Source organism: Podarcis erhardii, assembly GCF_964252035.2.
Source record: "Podarcis erhardii genome assembly, chromosome: 17".
Taxonomy (NCBI): domain Eukaryota; kingdom Metazoa; phylum Chordata; class Lepidosauria; order Squamata; family Lacertidae; genus Podarcis; species Podarcis erhardii.
In genome coordinates, this window is record NC_138515.1 from 17,702,090 (window position 1) to 17,721,187 (window position 19,098).

Consider the following 19,098-nt stretch of genomic DNA (forward strand, 5'->3'; position numbering starts at 1 on the left):
TGAATAAGTGGTGACGACAGTGGAAAGGTGACTCTCAGGGTTGGGCACAACTGAAAAGGCCTGCCCCCAAGTTGCCACAAGACATGCCTGCCTGTTCATTCCGCCTCTCAAGAAGCCAGAATCTTGGAATCCACAAAACTAGTAATGCAGATACCAACTTCCACTAATCTATTTATTGAAATGATAATATTTGCTGCCCTTTACATAAGGCCACCTCAAGGCAAACAGGTACATAAACTCCATAAAAATAGCACAACTCTTTAAAAACACAAAACAACAAATCCCTGGCTAACAATTACATAAATATGGGATCCGTTAATCACAATCTGGGGTCTTCATACAGGGGAAATCAAATCTCAGTGGCCTGGGATGAAATTGCATCTAAGTTAGCTTCTAGCTCCAAAGTTCTGATCAGCTGCAGCATCCGATCTACACTAGATTGTAGTGTATTAATATGGAGGGCTGGCCAAAGACATTTTGGTATCAGAGGCCCAGGTTGCTTGCCACCTTGCAAGTGCCAATACTAAAAAGTGCTGCTGAACCATTAAGTCCACAATTCCTGCCTTCTTCTATTGTGCTCTCAGGTGCTACATTAAACAGCTCACTTCATCCTGCTGCATGACAGAGACAGCTATTTCAATATGTACAGATACTGCCTTTTGTCCTCCATTTCATTGGCTTAAAATGAAAACTAACACCAACTCCTCCTATTTCTGGTAGTAAAATGGGAAAAAAAATTGTCTTCAGAAATACTGTGAGATGGGAATAAGCCAAATAAGAAGAGATTCTACTCAGCATTGTCTGGATCCCTAAGCTTTATGTCTCAACTCAATCTGAGCTTTCTGGGCCACAGAGTAAACTCACAAGCACCACAGGAAAATAGCACGTTTATTCACTCCCTTCTTTTTATATTCTCCCAGCCTTATTTATAGGGATGGGACATCTACAGATACAGAGATGTGCATGCCAGGTATGCATTTCAAAGCCACAAAGACATTAATTCCTGCTCATAATTTTGAAAACAAATGCATATACTGGGTAGCATCCCCGTCTTAACAAGCTGGCACAAACCATGCCGCTGAGACCCTTTTTAATTCACCTGTATTAGAAGGCCAGTTCCATTAATTATTTTAGTCAGCCACCTTGAGATGGATTCTCAGCTGGTGAAAACTGCCTGAGCTCCATAGATGCCAACGAAGCAAAACCAATTTGCAGGCACTGAAGACTTGACCAATTATTTTTAGATTCCATTGTTAAAGCACAGTACTTGCAGGAGTACATATGCAATATGACAATCAAGGATTAATTGTAGAGCTACCAACAATAACTGAAGTTGCATGCATAATTCGTCATGCAGCAGCCTGGAAAATTACCCCTGGCTGCACAAGTTGATTGAATAGGTATAATCTGACACACTTCCTACCTTCCCCACCAGAGTACTATAAGACACCAAGTAGCTGTAACTAAGTTTCATTAAGTCTGCTAGTGATTATCACAAAGAATGTTTAGAAGGACATTTGCCTTTTCCCCCTAGGAAGTGTAATAAATGGCTTGGCAGGCAAGTCAGTCAGTCAAACAATATGGCACGAAAATGGTAGGCTCACTAAATAGATGGCTGTCTTTAAAATACCTGCACTTAAGCTTCACATCAGACAGCAACAAACCCACATTTCGTACAAAATGACATGCTGTACTTATGCCTTGCCGTTAAATATAGAAATTCTTAAGTAGTATTTGTCATACAAAGTTGTTCCCAGAAGCACTTTTGTGAAATTAAATGGACTATTTACCATCCCGCGCTCTTCCATTAAAAGGTGTCGTATTTCTCCACACATTTCTATGCTGAGAGACCTTCAATTCTACCAATTCCACCTTTGAAACATACAGGGCAGAAGCTTTGTCCAGAAATAGTGCCTGCACATATGTTGTGACATATGGCATAACAGAACAACAAAACATTGGTGCACGTGGTGGCGCAACACCAGACAACTAAGGAAATAGAGGCCTAGGCATGTCTTTGCATCCACCAAAGTCTGTTGTGTGAGGGGACCTGCGGGGTTGGCTACAGCCCTTTGTTATAAGGACCAAGGTGGAAAGAACGGATGTTGCAATGCTGGCCACACATTTTATCTGGGCACCAGTGAAAGTTGGCTGACATTATTCTTTCTAGAGACTGATTCGCACAAATTAATACAGTGTGCATGGCATTACCAGGGCTATGTACATGGAACACACACACACACACGAGTACAATCCTGTCAATCAGTGGCTTGATGTGGGTGTCTAAAGGAAGTGAATCCAGAACTTGCTCTGGGATTTTTGCCTTTCAAAAGCTACTCTTCATGTGTACAGCCAGCGCCGGATTTACGTATAAGTTAAACAAGCTATAGCTTAGGGCCCCACTATCTTGCCCCCCCCCAAAAGAAAAAAACACTGGATGTACATTTCCAAAATATAAGATAAAAAACAAATAAAATAAAACCTACATGCAGCAACAGTGTTTTGTGTTGTGTAGCTTCCTATGATGTATGTAATGGGCCCTGCCTGCTACAGTACCTGCTACCTAAAATATCACTGGTTTGCTCATTTTTATATATAGGGTGCCTACATTCTGCATGTCCAAATGGCTTTAGATACCTATTAGGTCCATAAATTACCATATAGCATATATTCAACATGAAAAACAGCGGCAATTTGTTGTTGACAAAGGACAGCTGGACATAGAAAGGGCCCCATTACCTTCAGTAGCTTAGGGCCTCATCAAACCTATATCCGGCCCTGTGCACAGCATCCAGCTGCTTGACTGGAGAAAAGGGCCACACACGGAATTGCTACTTGTTCATGTGATTCTCAATCTAGCTCAGTTTTGCGCCAGAATGCTGCTTCCCTCTCTGTAATGCACCTAGCTGGAATTGCTCATCTTCTGGCATTGTGTATGCCATCAAATGCCAGCAGTGCCCTTCAGCTCTCTAAATTGGACAAACAGGCCAAACCCTATGTCAAAGGATAAAGGGACATAAATCTGACATCAGGAATCACAAGGCAGAGAAGCCAGTAGGAGAATACTTCAGTCTCCCAGGACATCCAATACAGGATCTCAAAGCAGCTGTCTTGTTACAAAAGAATTTCAGAAACAGACTTGAAAGAGAAGTTGCTGAATTACAACTTATCACTAAACTGAAAACTATGGAGAGACCTGGTCTGAATAGAGATATTGGATTCCTGTCTCATTACATATCGTAATCATCTGCATACTATCCCTTGCTTTTTCCTGTGGGACTAATTGCTGTCGTTATCAATAGTCAACAGGTTTACCATACCCATTGAGTCACCCATCTCCTACTACCCTCTTGAGACCCCCCCCCCACTATATATAAGGGTCTGATGACTTTTGTTTCAGTGTATCTGAAGAAGTGTGCATGCGCACAAAAGCTTATACCCAGAACAAACTTAGTTGGTCTCTAAGGTGCTACTGGACAATTTTTTTATATATATCGTATTTTTCGCTCCATAAGACACACATGACCATAAGACACACCTAGTTTTTAGAGAAGGAAAACAAGAAAAAAAATATTCTGAACGAAACAGTGGATGCATGATTTTTTTGGTGCAGGCTGTAGCCATAGACATGCTATGTGATCTGATGGTGAATTTGGGTTGACCAAATGTAAAAATCCTGAGGATCCATGGGCTTTTACCTCCCCCCTCCCAGGCAGCCTCCTTTATTGCTAGCATCCCTTATCTCTTTCACCGATCGCTTACCCATCAGCTGCTTCCTTTCAACACTCCCTTCCCTCTTGTTTGCCTTAGTGTCTTTTCCTTAGCTGGAGCAGTTTTTTGCTCCTCCTTTTCTTCTAATTTCTATCCTCATTGCTTTATTCTTCCTGTCTCCTCTCCTTGCAAGTTTGCTGTCTTTACCTCCCCCCTCCCAGGCAGCCTCCTTTATTGCTAGCATCCCTTATCTCGCTCCCCAATCAGCAGCTTTCTTTCAACACCCACTTCCCTCTTTCAAAAAAAAAAAAAAAAAAGAAAAGAAAGGGGAAAAAAAAGCATAATCTGCTTTTTGCCCCTGGGCAATTCGGCTCCAGGGGCCGTGCATTCACTCCATAAGACACACAGACATTTCCCCTTACTTTTTAGGAAGAAAAAGGTGCATCTTATGGAGCGAAAAATACGGGACTTCGACTGCATCAGACCAACACGGCTACCTACCTGAATCTACATTAGGCATGTCCAAAGTCCATTTGGGCGGCCTAATCTGATCCCCCAGCTGGTTTTATCCCCCAGCTGGTTTACGTGGGGCTACCTTTGCAGGTGACTCGGAAACTACAACTAATCCAGAATGCGGCAGCTAGACTGGTGACTGGGGGCGGCTGCCGAGACCACATAACACCGGTCTTGAAAGACCTACATTGGCTCCCAGTACGTTTCCGAGCACAATTCAAAGTGCTGGTGTTGACCTTTAAAGCCCTAAATGGCCTCGGCCCAGTATACCTGAAGGAGCGTCTCCACCCCCATCATTCTGCCCGGACGCTGAGGTCCAGCGCCGAGGGCCTTCTGGCGGTTCCCTCATTGCGAGAAGCAAAGCTACAGGGAACCAGGCAGAGGGCCTTCTCAGTAGTGGCGCCTGCCCTGTGGAACACCCTCCCATCAGATGTCAAAGTGATAAACAACTACCTGACATCCAGAAGACATCTTAAGGCAGCCCTGTTCAGGGAAGTTTTTAATGTGTGATATTTTAGTGTATTTTTGGTTTCTATGGAAGCTGCCCAGAGTGGCTGGGGAAACCCAGCCAGATGGTGGGCGGGGTACAAATAATAAATTATTATTATTATTATTATTATTATTATTATTATTATTATTATTATTATCCGGGCCCTGTGGCAGTTTATTTATTGAGGTCAAAGCTCAACAACTTCAATCCTAAAAAAAGCCCAACAACTTTGGTCGGCCCTCACGCATGTTCACTTCATCAAATCTGGCCCTCTCTGAATAAAGTTTGGGCACCCCTGATCTAGATGGAACAGGTTTACATCAACAGCTGAGTAATATTCAGGGAGGGCTGATGATCAAAAATGGCTATATGCATGATCTGTGTTTTGTAGCAAGTTGCTACGAGACTTGTTACCTTACACCTTGTCCCCTAAATTGGATTCTTATTCATTTTCTTCACTGCCTGAATTTCATCCAGACTTGAACTCTACTCTGTTTCCTATTGGCATTCTAATTGCCCAGCTTGAAGCAGACACCTCAGATTCCTCTTCAAGTCTCATAAAGTCTGGCTCTTGCAAAAAAAAAAAAAAAAATTCTGCAGTCTGGCCTGACAAATCATTTCATTTCCTGACAGCATCTCTATTGATGTCAGTGGAGTTGCACTGATACAATAAAATATAAAATGCAAATGAGAAAATTGGAATTTCTATTACTTTATTAAGACTTCTTTTTTAATTTCTTAAGCAATAGGCAAAGAAATAAATGTGCTACTGGTCTGGAGTAGTTCTGTTATGTTTATGGTCGTTAATTATCTGATAAGATACACAATAGTTATTACTGACAGAAGAAGAGTATGGGTGGGTTTATTAATTCAAAATGTTCCATTAAAAGAAAATGTAGTAACCACGTAAAAGAACAATTATTCCTCCTAATTATTATTGCACAAGCATTTTCTAAGTAGCTTTTGCTGAATGAGCAACTGCACGTCTTCAACATTATTTCTCTTTGTTTCAGCCTATATTCAGAATCAAGCTGTTTTATTTAAGCGTTCTGCAGATGAACACATAACAGAGTCAATTATAGATCTGTCCTTGCTGTCGCCTTTCCTAAGCCAATCACTTCCTGTTTCCCGTTAAACAAACATGGGGATTTTCTACATTTATGAAAAACTGAGATTACAATGCAATGTATGTTTTTGAATAATACAAGCATTGCATAGAGCTGCGATTTCCACACTGTGTAATGCACAGCCCACTTAGGTTCCATAGGTTTTCTTAGGTTTTGGACCCAAAATGTAAATAATATGAAATGCTGAAGACGTTTTCCTGACTCTTAATTTCTACATTGTCATTGTGTTTTCATGTGATATAAAAGCCACTTTTATGCAATCCTGGAATTCATCTGCAAGCCTGGAAGTTTTTTTTGTTTTTTGTGGGGATGGAAGCTGTGCCTCTTTGAAACTATTGTTTAAGAGGACAATTTAAGATTCACACTCTCTCCCCCCTCAATTTTACATCTTATATAATTTGTGTTAGTGCTTTAAAATTGTATACCACCTTGGGTGCCTTGGTAGTAAGGCAGTATATAATTCAATGAATGAATGAATAATTGTTGTTCTCCAATTGTCAATTCTGCCCTGGTTTTTATACTTGAAAGCTTGTCACAATGTTGTGACATTTTGGTTTGCCCAACTGCTTATTGTTGTCATTTGAATTTCTTGCAGGCCCATCCTAACCTCATCTGCTCAAAGGTAAATCCTATTACATTCAATGGGGCTTACTCCCAAGTAAGTGTGATTAGGATTGAATCATTAGTTGCCTCTCTCAAAACGACTCAAGGTAATCTACAGAAATAAAAATATATAAAACATTATTACCTTTGCTTTTTATGTTCCTTGAAGAATACCAAATCTAACCATTTAGGGTGGAATATACAATTAAAGAAAAAATAGTTCCCACCATCTGAAGACGGGATACTATTATGAAATTTGGCTTAATTTGACTCTTGTTACAGGTATGACATCACAGGTTTTTCATTCTCCTGAACACACAGAAATCCATTAAGCTGGAAAATTCAGCACTAAGAAAAGCTTTGAAGTAGCATCTTTATTATTGTTAGTAGATAGTTTTACTTAATTGTGTAAATGTGAGTTTTATAATTGAACTGCATGAGACTCAAGTAGTTTATGTAATTGACTTTTCATCATCTGTCACCAAAGGCACAATTAAAGCAAAAATTAATCTGAATTGGACACTAATTTTCCCCAAAGGACTGAACATTGCACATACTTGCAATGAACAGTTTTTAAATGGTTTTATAGGAGTTTAAATTTCAAATATCTCAGAATAAAAACAAATGTGCACTTATAAATTTGACAGACACATTTAGTTCAATAGATTACTATTGTGCATAATTGTGTGTTGTGACACACACACACATCCTATGTCCTCTTTTATTTTGAGGGAACAAGATTTCCTCCTTTATTTAGCAATTTCTCTCTAGCGTTTCACCAGAATTAATCTAGATCACATTTTCTCAACTTTGGGTTCCCATATGTTGTTGGACTACAACTCCCATCATTCTTAGCCAGCATGGCCAGTGGTCGTGGATGATGGTTGTTGTAGTTCAAAACCATCTGGAGAATGAAGGTTAAGAAACGTGACTCTAGATTATACAGAATGTGCAGTAACAGTGACTTCACTTTTTACAGGTAAAGCTGGAATAAATATGTCTTTGTTCATACTTTTCAGATTAAATTTAAAAAAGCAGTGCTCCTTTTTTGTTTATTTTGGACCAACCCAAGAAGTATTGCAACAAGGTATTAAAATTTAGAATAAAAAAAAGTAGTTACTATAAGCAGCAAAAGTCAAGAGCTGTGACACTGCAGTCATGTCATGAGAACCAGTGCAATGTAATACAGTGGTACCCTGGTTTTCGAGCATCTCGGAAGCTGAATGTTTCAGTTTTTGAACACCAAAAACCCAGAAGTAAATTCTTCCATTTTTGAATGCACCTTGGAAGCCGAACACCTTGGAAGGCTTCCGCTGCACGTTTTTCAATTTTCTCCACTGAATTTGCAGACCACCCTTTGCACCTCAGTTTTCGAGCGTTTCGGAAGTCGAGCTGACTTCCAGAACAGATTACGTTAGAAAACCGAGGTACCACTATAGTTGGAATCTCACACTAGACATGGAGAACCAGATTCAAACTCTCAATTTACCATGATGGTCACAATGTGACCTTGGACCAGTCATTAGCTCATGCTGGAAACCACTGTTGCCAGTTTTGCATCTGCTGGAGGTGTAATAGTGAAGGCATTATAAAATAGACAAAACAGAAGGCAAGTGAGGATTAAACACTTACTTCACCATCCTTGGTAATTTTTGTATCCACAAGATACAAAAGGGCACAATCCCATATGTGTGATATTATTGTAGGATGTGTAATAGTGAGGCATTATAAAATATTGTAGGAAGCTCCTTTAACAGGATCTCAACTGAAGGCAAAACAGTGGTGCGAGTTTGCCATACCTCTTTCACAGAGGCTGCCAATTCCATCAGGTTAACACTACCATCCATTTGACAAAGCCAATGCTGCTATCATTATAATAATAACTACAATTACTGTTATTAAGGGATGCGGGTGGCGCTGTGGGTTAAACCACAGAGCCTAGGACTTGCCGATCAGAAGGTCGGCAATTCAAATCCCCATGACGGGGTGAGCTCCCGTTGCTCGGTCCCTGCTCCTGCCAACCTAGCAGTTCGAAAGCACATCAAAGTGCAAGTAGATAAATAGGTACCGCTCTGGTGGGAAGGTAAACGGCGTTTCCGTGCGCTGCTCTGGTTCGCCAGAAGCGGCTTAGTCATGCTGGCTACATGACCTGGAAGCTGTACACCGGCTTCCTCGGCCAATAAAGCGAGATGAGTGCCACAACCCCAGAGTCGGCCACAACTGGACCCTAATGGTCAGGGGTCCCTTTACCTTTACGTTTATTACTATTATAATTAGTATTATTTCTAAATAACTTTTCATACCAAATGGGCCCAGGGTGGTGTACAACATAAAATACCATTATAAAATGTTTCACAATAAAATAAAATAAATAAAAACGCTACTATTCCTAAAATCTACAGTACATTATCATATTTACAGTTATTCAGTCCCTGGGACACTAAGTTCCTGAAGGCCCAAGTGAATAGTAGGCATTTCATCAGTGTATAAGGAATCAATCTTCATTCAAAAGTCCTGGCTGTTTCAAATATTTTCATACTTAATTCACATGCAAGGAAGAGCTTGTGGGTTTTCAAATTAAAAATTAAAAATCAAGTCTGATTTGCATGTCTTTCTGGAATTATTTAATATATCGTGGTTTTTACCATTTTAAAATATTCACTATAGCATACTGAAAGCTATTCTTAAATGATTGAAAGTTTGCATAATCCTCCTGTTCAAATGTGATCAATTAAAATAAAACAAACCCAGATATGCTGTGCTATATCATAAATGTTTTTATACTAGAAATAAAGAGAATTCATCCTAAAACTGAGTGCCATTTAAAACTATTCATGAACTTTCTATGTTTATACTTTTGAACCTCAACCTTCCATTTGTTTCATATGTAGGCTCCAATGATTTAAAAATGGAAAATATTTCAAAGTAAGTAGGGAATTGAATGTTGAGCACAGGTGGCTGTTTCGTCAGGGCAAGCGTTTCAGATTCTCAGATAGAACATTCCCTGTCTTCTTCCCCTGTGTGCTGTCGTCATCATTATCATTATCATTGTTATTTAAATTTATATACCACCCTATACCCAGGAGTCTCAGTTGCACAGTCTATAGTTGCACAGTTCTGAGTACCTGACTGAGAAAAAGGGTATGTGGACAGGGATAGCCTAATTTCTATCGCCTGTGCTCTGATAACCTCTAGGTTAGATTACAGTGGTACCTCTGGTTAAGTACTTAATTCATTCCAGACATCTGTTCTTAACCTGAAACTGTTCTTAACCTGAAGCACCACTTTAGCTAATGGGGCCTCCTGCTGCTGCCGTGCCGCTGGAGCACGATTTCTGTTCTCATCCTGAAGCAAAGTTCTTAACCCAAGTTACTATTTCTGGGTTAGAGGAGTCTGTAACCTGAAGCATATGTAACCCAAGGTACCACTGTATCTATAATTATTCTCAGAGGTTAGCCATGGAATATAGTGCAAGCAAAGTCTCTAATAACCAGCAGTCCCCATCTAATAACAACAAGAATAATAGTAATAGTAATAATTTCTAATAACCAGCAGTCCCCATCTAATAGTAGTAGTAGTAATAGTAATAGTAATAATCTGAGTGCCCTGCATGACTAGATGAGCTGTGCTAGTTTCCAATGCGATTTATATAATTAGCTCCTGAATAAAGCTTCATTCCTTTAACTTTTAAATGCCCTTGATTCACAGCTTATACACTTTTTTAAAAAAAGTAACTTACTTGAAAATGGGCTTGAATATATTTTTAAATATATATCATATGCAGCAGCTCAAAAAAAACATCAAAAAGTCACATTCAGAAGCAAAACACTCTATAAATGGCTTAAATAAACAGATATTCACAGAAGCAAAAAAATGCTTGGCTTATTGCAAAAGTCACTTATCCAGCAACAATGCCTTGAAAGTAAATTCAGGAATGGAAATGATTAATGTTGCTTGGTTATTTGTCATTTAGCCTAGGCACGATGTAAATCTATGTTGGATAAACCCACTCAAAGAAATGCAGTATGCAGCAATATTTTTTAAGCATTAGGGAATAAATGAATACAGCATTAACATCAGGAAAGTGTGTTTCGAACATGTAGCGTTTATTTAATTATTAAGGGTTTTCATTGAAAAATCCTATTCCTGCAATGCTACAAATTCTTTTAATGAAATTGACAGCCAAAACCAAACAGGGGCCACCCAGAGATTGAATGAAGGAACCTTGTATTTAAATAATTAACATTACGTTCTCAAGCCACATATATGAGCAACACTTTATCCAGTCTGTGAATCTCTTGAAGCCAGACTTAATGTTCTGCTCAGACAGGCTTGTTGCATGTCTCAGCCTTTATTAATATCTGAAATTGAAACAACATGGTCAATTAAAATAAACATCCCCCCACCAGCATTTTGTTCAAGTAATTGCCTTTTTATTTATCTCTATCCAGGTTGTCTATAGGAAGCAGACAAGAGTTAGTTTTGCAGCCACTCAAAGATTAATGATGATACACTCTATGTAATATCATCATCATCATCATCAATTACTTGCCTTTCACCCCAAGGTCCCAGGGAAGGTCACGACAACTTAAAATGCAACGTTAGCAAACTGTGAAGGATGTTTTGTTTTGTTACTTCTGCTTCTACAACCCCAATATGTGTCCATTATTATTATTATTATTATTATTATTATTATTATTATTATTATACAACTATCATTAGCTACAATGAATACAAAATTTTGTGTTCGTTCACATCAAAAGTTAAGCTTAGCAACTGATACCACAATAATTTTGTAAAAATACAGAATGCTTAGAAGGTCAAGCACAGTCCAAATCTCAGTAAGAGACTGGTCAGATCAGCCTCAATCATAAGTGCTGATTACATGAAAGTGGTAATGGATTCAAATCTACAAAGAAATAATGCTTTTACAGTCTTGACTACCAACATACGTTGATTTAAGGAAAGATGGTCTGCACAATATATGTTATCTTGAGGCTACTGGAAATATACTCCCTAGCATAAATAAATAAATACTTGTAGGGAATTAAAAGCATGCTGAGTAAAAGGATATTATCCCTTTAGGCAATTTCATATAAATGTGCTATATTTAATAAAGTTCAAGAGTTCAAGCCTGACATCTTTCCATTCCATGCAATTTGTGGCTTTGATCCAATGAGCTACTTAGGGTATGCCCAAAGGCTTCGGCATACCCAGTGAGATTCCTGGCACCCTCCTCCCCCTTGAAACAGCTGATCTTCTTGCCATATCTCAAACTGCTTTCAACATTTGGTGTCAAACTCCGTTTGCAATTTGGCATGAGGCATATGGAGTTGCTGTTTGGGCGGGGGCGGGGGGCAACCAAACCCCTCCGGAGCTTGCTTGGATCCTGGCCTATATGTGCATTTCCATGCCCACTGCTAAGTTGTGTGACTGTGCCAAATTGTAACCATTATATTAGATTAAGTTCTTTTAGTTTGTCGTAGCATTAAGCCTTTTAAAAATGTGTTTCCCTGTTCTCATAGCAGAACAAAGTTGCTATTAATCATGAGGCTACTTAAAAGAAATCACTCTCTCTAGAGCTGTTGAGCTATGAAAGATTTATAGGTCTCCAAGGCTAATCCCAAACGGTTATTATTATAGCTTATTTTTTTGGATGGAACTTCCCTCTCTGTGTCACATACGAGACCACCCACCAGATAAAGTTATCCATCCTCCAAGATCAGCAAGAAAATATATCAGCTATAACTTAGCAAGGTTTGAAAGAGGGGGGGAAAGACACCTCTGTTTGTCTTATCATAGCTGCCCTAATTAGTGCACAATTTGCTCTGGCTGTACTTAGGTGAAAAATGAACTTCCACATCTAGGTTTTGTTGCGATGTTGGGGAGAGCTTTCCTTGTCAAACTGCAAGAAGAAGAAGTAGAGTTTGGATTTGATATCCCGCTTTATCACTCCCCAAAGGAGTCTCAAAGCGGCTAACATTCTCCTTTCCCTTCCTCTCCCACAACAAACACTCTGTGAGGTGAGTGGGGCTGAGAGACTTCAAAGAAGTGTGACTGGCCCAAGGTCACCCAGCAGCTGCATGTGGAGGAGCGGAGACACGAACCCGGTTCACCAGATTAAGAGTCTACCACTCTTAACCAACACACAACACTGGCTCTCTGCTTTACCATACGGTAGTTGTTGCCACCCCATCTCCTTTTTGGTCAGCTACAGCTCCAGAAACAAGGATGGGGGGTTGGGGATGCTGCCAAAGCAGTTACCGTTTTCAAAAGGCCAATGCACCCGGCAGCCCTTGGTTAAATCTTGCATGCAACTGCTGGGGAAAGAAGAGCTAACTTCCAGCTGCCTTATCCCACTGCAGAGATCAAAGCAGCATGTTCATTGCCCTGGCAGACTACTCCCAACTTCCTAAAGACCAGCAGTTCTGAGACCAACTCACCCTGCATTTCCCAGATGATTCCCTTATAAGTTACTCAGAGTGTAAAGGCAGGCCATGCTCCCCAGATCTCTCCCAGAGCTCAGAAGAATGTGCTGGTTTCAGTAGCCTGGATTCTATACACATGTGGGGATTCTAGAATCCTAAGTTTGGCAAATACAGTGGAACCTTGGTTCTCGAATGGCTTAGTTGACGAACAAATTGGCTCCCAAACGGCAAAAACCCAGAAGTAAGTGTTCCGGTTTCCGAACATTTTTCGGAAGCCGAACATCCGATGCGGCTGTCGGCTATTGTTTCCGGGGCGCCTGCGCCAATCGGAAGCCGTGCCTTGGTTTTTGAACATTTCGGGAATCAAACGGACTTCCGGAACGGATTAAGTTTAAGATTAAGTACACACATTTCAGTGGTCAGCACTTTATGAGAAATAAAATGTAGATGAAAAGCAGACATAAAGGCAGAACGGAATACAGTGGTAGCTCGCAAGACGAATGCCTCGCAAGACGAAAAATGCCGCTAAGCCGCTAATAGCTGTGCTTCGCAAGACGGAAAAAACGCAAGACGAAGAGACTTGCGGAACGGATTAATTTCGTCTTGTGAGGCACCACTGTACAAAATAAACCAGAGGACTGTGGTTCTAAACCTGAACTAGTTCCTGCCTACCTGTCAGGAGCTGGACTCAGGAGTAGGTCAGCAATAAATAAATAAATAAAGCACCGCTGTCTGCAAAGTTAATTTGTTATCCAAAGAAACCTAAACAGTGCAGGCCTAGTGATGACAGTAGGTCCTGCCCAATGAGGCAGTTGAGAGGACTGATGGTCCCTACCTTCCCACGGCTCTATAAGGTTCTTCCCTGGTTCCTTCCCCAGCAGTCTAAGGCTACATCACCTTGTCTCTCATTGCTCCGTCTTCTCCATGTCTCTCTGTGTTCTGGGAGACCAGGGGAGAGTGCAGAGACCCCCATGACAGCAGCTGCTATTGCTCACTATTCTACTGTTCCAAATTCTATGAAAGGCTATAGAACATTCCAAGTGTGATTCTTCCCAGTGCTGTAGTATTTATATGTACCATATTGGCCCGAATATAAGGCACACTTTTTTTTTCCAAATTCCTACAGTGAAAAGTTAAAGTGTGGCTTATATTCGTGACCTTGTGCCACCAGCAAAGCAGCATGGCTCCCTCCCCACTCCCCCACCCCCCGGAAGCAGCCCAGAAGCTCAGGGCAATGGCACCCATCCCATCCGCAGCTCCCAAGCCTCCCCCAACCCGCCAAATTTTAAAGGTGCGGCTTATTTGCGGGTGCAGCTTATATTCGAGCCAATACAGTATTTCAGCCAAGCTCCGCAATTGATCTGAGGGTCAATCAGTATATATTTTGGACAATTTGATGGGTTACATTATACTGGAATTGTAAACTACTGCTGTTCTCCTTCCAGGGAACATGCTCCGAGGGTAACATTTTTTACTTGTCAAAGGTTATCTAGTGAAAAAGCGTTTGATTTTGGTAACTCAGTGAAAAGAAAATAATACAGTTCCGCATTATTATTTTTTGTTCTTTTAAATGGTTCTTCAGTCTTCACACTGAACAATCAGGAAGTTAAAAAACTGTTAATAAAAACTCAGCAGGCAAGAAGTTTCATGTGTATGACATTTAAGCTAAGTTAGAAAACATATGGCCCTCGTGTTTTGTTGATTTTTGCAATTAAATACAAAGGACAGAATTAACTTATATCATGTAATCCAAAGGCAGATGAAATATGATGGCACCTTTTTAATTTATGAAAAGATTTCCCTTGTGCTTTAAGAACAAAATGGCAAGATTGTTTAATTAACATATTACATCCCTTAAGGCCTCTGGTGATGGCGGGTGCCATTATCTGACTCCAGGAATCCATGTCATATCCATGTCATTACAGCCATGGTGAAACATCCCTGTCCTCATCTCTGGTAGTGAGAGGGAGAGGAAGAACATAATCTTCCCCTCTTAGCTGGATGGATTTCTGGGTAATTTTTAAAAGAACCATAAGCAGCAGTTTGGAAGTTTGAAAGTTTCCCTAACTATTTATTGTCTTTACTGGTGAGGGGACTTTTGTCATCTCAAGGACACATTCCTTCCAGGAGCTGCATGCTGGGGCTGGATGGAGCTCAAGGCAAAGTGATGTTGACAGTGTCCTAAGCGAATGGAGCTTACCGGGACTTTTTTTCAGGTGAAACCTGCCGGAATTCAGTTCTGGCACCTCTCAGGTGGGCACCATTGCCATTGTAAGAGAACAAGGGAGGCATTCACGGTGAGTTCCAGCACCTCCTTTTGTAGAAAAGAATCACTGGATCTTACCTTTGTTCAGTAGGTTACATTCTAGCCCCACAAAAAATGGAGCTTCTGCACACAAACACATGCAAGGAACCAAGAGACGGAATCTCAACTCCAGCCAGGCAAAGCTACACAAGGATGACGCCAAGCAGGAGTGAGGAATGTGGTCTGAGGAGAAGCTGTGGCCTTGGGAGAGTCCCAAAGGATGGATAGACAAGGTGAAAAGCCTTCCTCCACTTGAACTTCCCCATTCCTGTTCAACACCCAGGGTAACCAACATGGTGCCCTCTAGATATTGTTTGACTGTAAATTCCCTTCATCCTTGATCACTGGCCATGGTAGGTGGGGTTGATGGGAGTCCAACAGCATCTGGGGGCACTGCAATGACTACCTCTAGTCTACACTGACTGCAGACAGCTGTCTAGCATCTTAGAAATGGATCTTTCCTGATCCTACCTGGAGATGCCAGGGTTTCAGCCTATAACTAAGCTGCAGCTCTCTGCAGCATATGGCACTGAATCTAGATGTTTTCAAACAGGAAAACCATTATACCTGGGTTAGAGGGAGAAAAATAAGTCCTTGCCCACCTAGCCTGTATTTTGCACACAGAAACAATCACAAAGATGCTTGAGTTGCTGCTGGAAGCATTGAAGGCCAGTGGGATAGGAAGTGAATACAAAATTCACACAGACAAAATAGAGATCTCTTGCTTTCCATTTTAGCGGTAAGTGTGCATTTGGAGTCCAGCTTTGGGTATGAGATAAATGGTAAAGGGCCCCTGACAGTTTAGTCCAGCCGTGAACGACTCTGGGGTTGCGGCGCTCATCTCGCTTTACTGGCCAAGGGAGCCAACGTTTGTCCGCATACAGTTTTCCGGGTCATGTGGCCAGCATGACTAAGCCGCTTCTGGCGAAACCAGAGCAGAACCCGGAAACACTGTTTACCTTCCCACTGGAGTGGTGCCTATTTATCTACTTGCACTGACATGCTTTTGAACTGCTAGGTTGGCAGGAGCTGGGACTGAGCAACGGGAGCTCACCCCGTCACGGGGATTCGAACGACCGACCTTCCCATCGGCAAGCTTCCCATCAGTGGTTTAGACCACAGCGCCACCCACATCCCCTGGGTATGAGATAGTTTTCTGCAAAGGCTTTAATTTAATTTTCTTCTATGGTGTAGTTTTGATTCAAGCCCAAGAAACCTTCCTAGTTTGGGGAGCTTTTTAAAAGCCAAGCAGGTTTTAGAAGAACACAATCTTCTGTTCTTTGGATGACAATCAGTTTTGCCAAATGTCTGTTTAGCTGTAAAGTCTGCCCATTGGTTTTTCTTATTCCTCTTTTGTTTCCTTTAGGTTTTTCTAAGATTCTGGTGTTGAGAATGGAAGTTTGAACAGTGTTAGCCTTACTATCGTTCTAGAAGTAGGAGGGATCCCCCTAAATTCTAGGATTTTGATTGGGATATAGATTAAAAAAACATAAAACTGTGGGGCTGTGCCAGACAAGAGATTCCTGGGCAAACCAGTCTGGCTGGCCAAGGGAAGGGCAGAGCGGTTTGCATTACAATAGAGAGCCATTGAGGATGGTCAACAACTCCTTGCCCCTGATATGACCAGAGACTGGAGATTTGGAAGTTTGCCAGGGTAACTGCTCTGGGGGAGAGCAAGGGACTTCTGGGAAGGAGGAGGAGGAAGAAGAAGGGGGAGATCCATCTTGGTGAGGAGAAAAGAAGGACTGCCTGCAATGCTTTGGGTCATGCTGTAAGATCTGGGCCCCTCCATGCAGACCGAGGGTGTAAATAGGCGAATAAGCCCTATTTCTTAAAGCACGACAGTCTCCACAGTGCCTTTTATTCTCCAATGGGACACAGACCCTGTGTGTGCGCCTGTGACCCCATGCGCTCTGGCCACTGCTTGGCAGGGGGTCGGGCAGGTATGGGACTTTTGTAACACTATTATATTCACCAACCAATGTGTGTATTTTTATGACTACTGTAAAAAGAGAGGTATGTGTGTGCACTCTGGTTACTATACTTCAAAGATTACTAGTCTGCATAAAAAGTAGAATGGAGACTTTCAAAATCTCCATTTTGAAAATCAAAATTACTATTCTGATGCGCACCCTATCTGCGCCCATATCTTACTTTTATCTGTGTCGCATTTTGCTGATGTGTAACTTAAATGTGAAGAATATAATTTCATCCCGCTTGCCTTTTACCTGTGAAATTGTGTCACCATCAACAAAGAAATGCTTTGCAGTTATTTATATTTGTCGTAATGGACCTTCAAAGTCGTTATGGCTAAGGGATGTAACTAGCCCACGGGGATCAAAGACAGAATTCTCTCTCACCCTCCATCCACACCTGGATTGTAGAATTATTTTTACACTCATCCAGAGCTGCCTTATCATTTTGCTACTCTTAAATTCCATTTCTTCTAATAATTCACTCTCTTCATAAACTGTATTATTCAATTACATGGCTCTACTGAACATAGGTCAGCTGTTAATGGCAACTCCATATTGTGATTTTGCTTTTATTATTTCTTACTATTGAGAGAGATAGCAGATTGTATTATAGAGTCTCAGTCACAATCAAATTTCTAATTCACTTGGGAAAAGAGGCTGGCACTTCATCGATCAGTGAATAGCTTAAAAAGTCCAAAGATCTTTTACAGGAAAGAATTATATAAAATTGTTAATTTCAATGTGATTGTGGAAAATCCACTTCATTTTGGGAAAGGAAAGTATAGGTTATCTAAAATAAATAAATACCATATATTAAATTAATAATACAACAGCACCCACTCTGAAACACAATTTTGGAATAAAACTTGTTCGTTCTGATACATCCAAAAACTATGACCTATCCAATGCTTCAACCAATACCTCTCACATGCTGTAATCAATAAAGTTGTGGCCTTTTTTAGCCCATTAACCTAATATACCGTGTCCATGTGTCTTTCTTATCCTCAAGCAGGTGGCGGGTCCTTGAATCACAACTCTCCAACAGCTTGTCTTCACCCCCAAAGGTGCAATCCTCCATTGTCTCCCAAGACAGAAGGATTGCCAACAAAAACCCTTTGTTTATATGGCAATGCATGGTACAGTTCAGGTTTGGTTTGCTTCCAGGCAATGCCTTTTGCAAAACCCTAAGCTGATGGATGTATAGATATCCAAATACAGTGGTACCTCTGGTTACAGGTTTAATTCGTTTTGGGGTGCCATGCGCACCCTGATAAATCTGTAACTAGAGGCGCTGCTTCTGTGGATAGAGCGCTTCTGCACATACGTGAGCGGCAAAACCTGGAAGTATAAACTTCTGGGTTTGCCGTGGCCGTAACCCAAAGATTCCGTAACCTGGAGGTTATGCAACACGAAGTACCACTGTATATATCTGTAAAAAATATGAACATTCTGTGATCCTTAAGAAACAAGAAACAAAAACAATACAAAACTAATCCCAATTAAATGGTAATATGCCCCCCAAAGTCATGTTGCTATAGCAAGGTCCCTGTTACAGGGAAGTGCTAATTAGCCACAGTCTAGTTGCTATTGTTTCTACTTTACTGAAGCATATCTCACAAGCAGCAGTTTTCAGGAGAGTGCACATCCATGGGTTACCATAATCCAACTTCTGCTTTGGTGAACGCCAGGGACTTGCAATCCTTGGCCATGATTTTGTTTCTTGATGGGAGTCCAAATTTATAATGTCGAGCTGCACAAAGAACTAAAATGAACCAAATGTCACTGGGAGACCAGGCGTGAGTCCTGTAAGTAAGGGAATCAGTCCGATCCATTGATGATTTAATTAGCTATACTGATCAAGATAATGAACAAAAGCAAAACTATAACCAATGAGATTTATACATATTTTCTAAACTTAGACTCGAATCTAGAAAACTCTTTTATA

The 19,098-nt window shown here is 40.9% G+C and overlaps 1 protein-coding gene and 1 long non-coding RNA gene across 27 annotated transcripts in view; both read right to left on the reverse strand.

Moving 5' to 3' along the window:
• Positions 1 to 19,098, reverse strand: part of PTPRD (protein tyrosine phosphatase receptor type D) — a 1,160,352-nt gene that overhangs the window by 270,315 nt on the left and 870,939 nt on the right. The window lies entirely within an intron of this gene.
• LOC309332561 lies at positions 10,530 to 13,875 on the reverse strand. The gene is made up of 3 exons (XR_014152178.1): positions 13,770 to 13,875; positions 12,227 to 12,349; positions 10,530 to 10,805 (listed from the first exon to the last, which is right to left on the reverse strand). It is a non-coding gene; the product is annotated as an uncharacterized lncRNA (long non-coding RNA).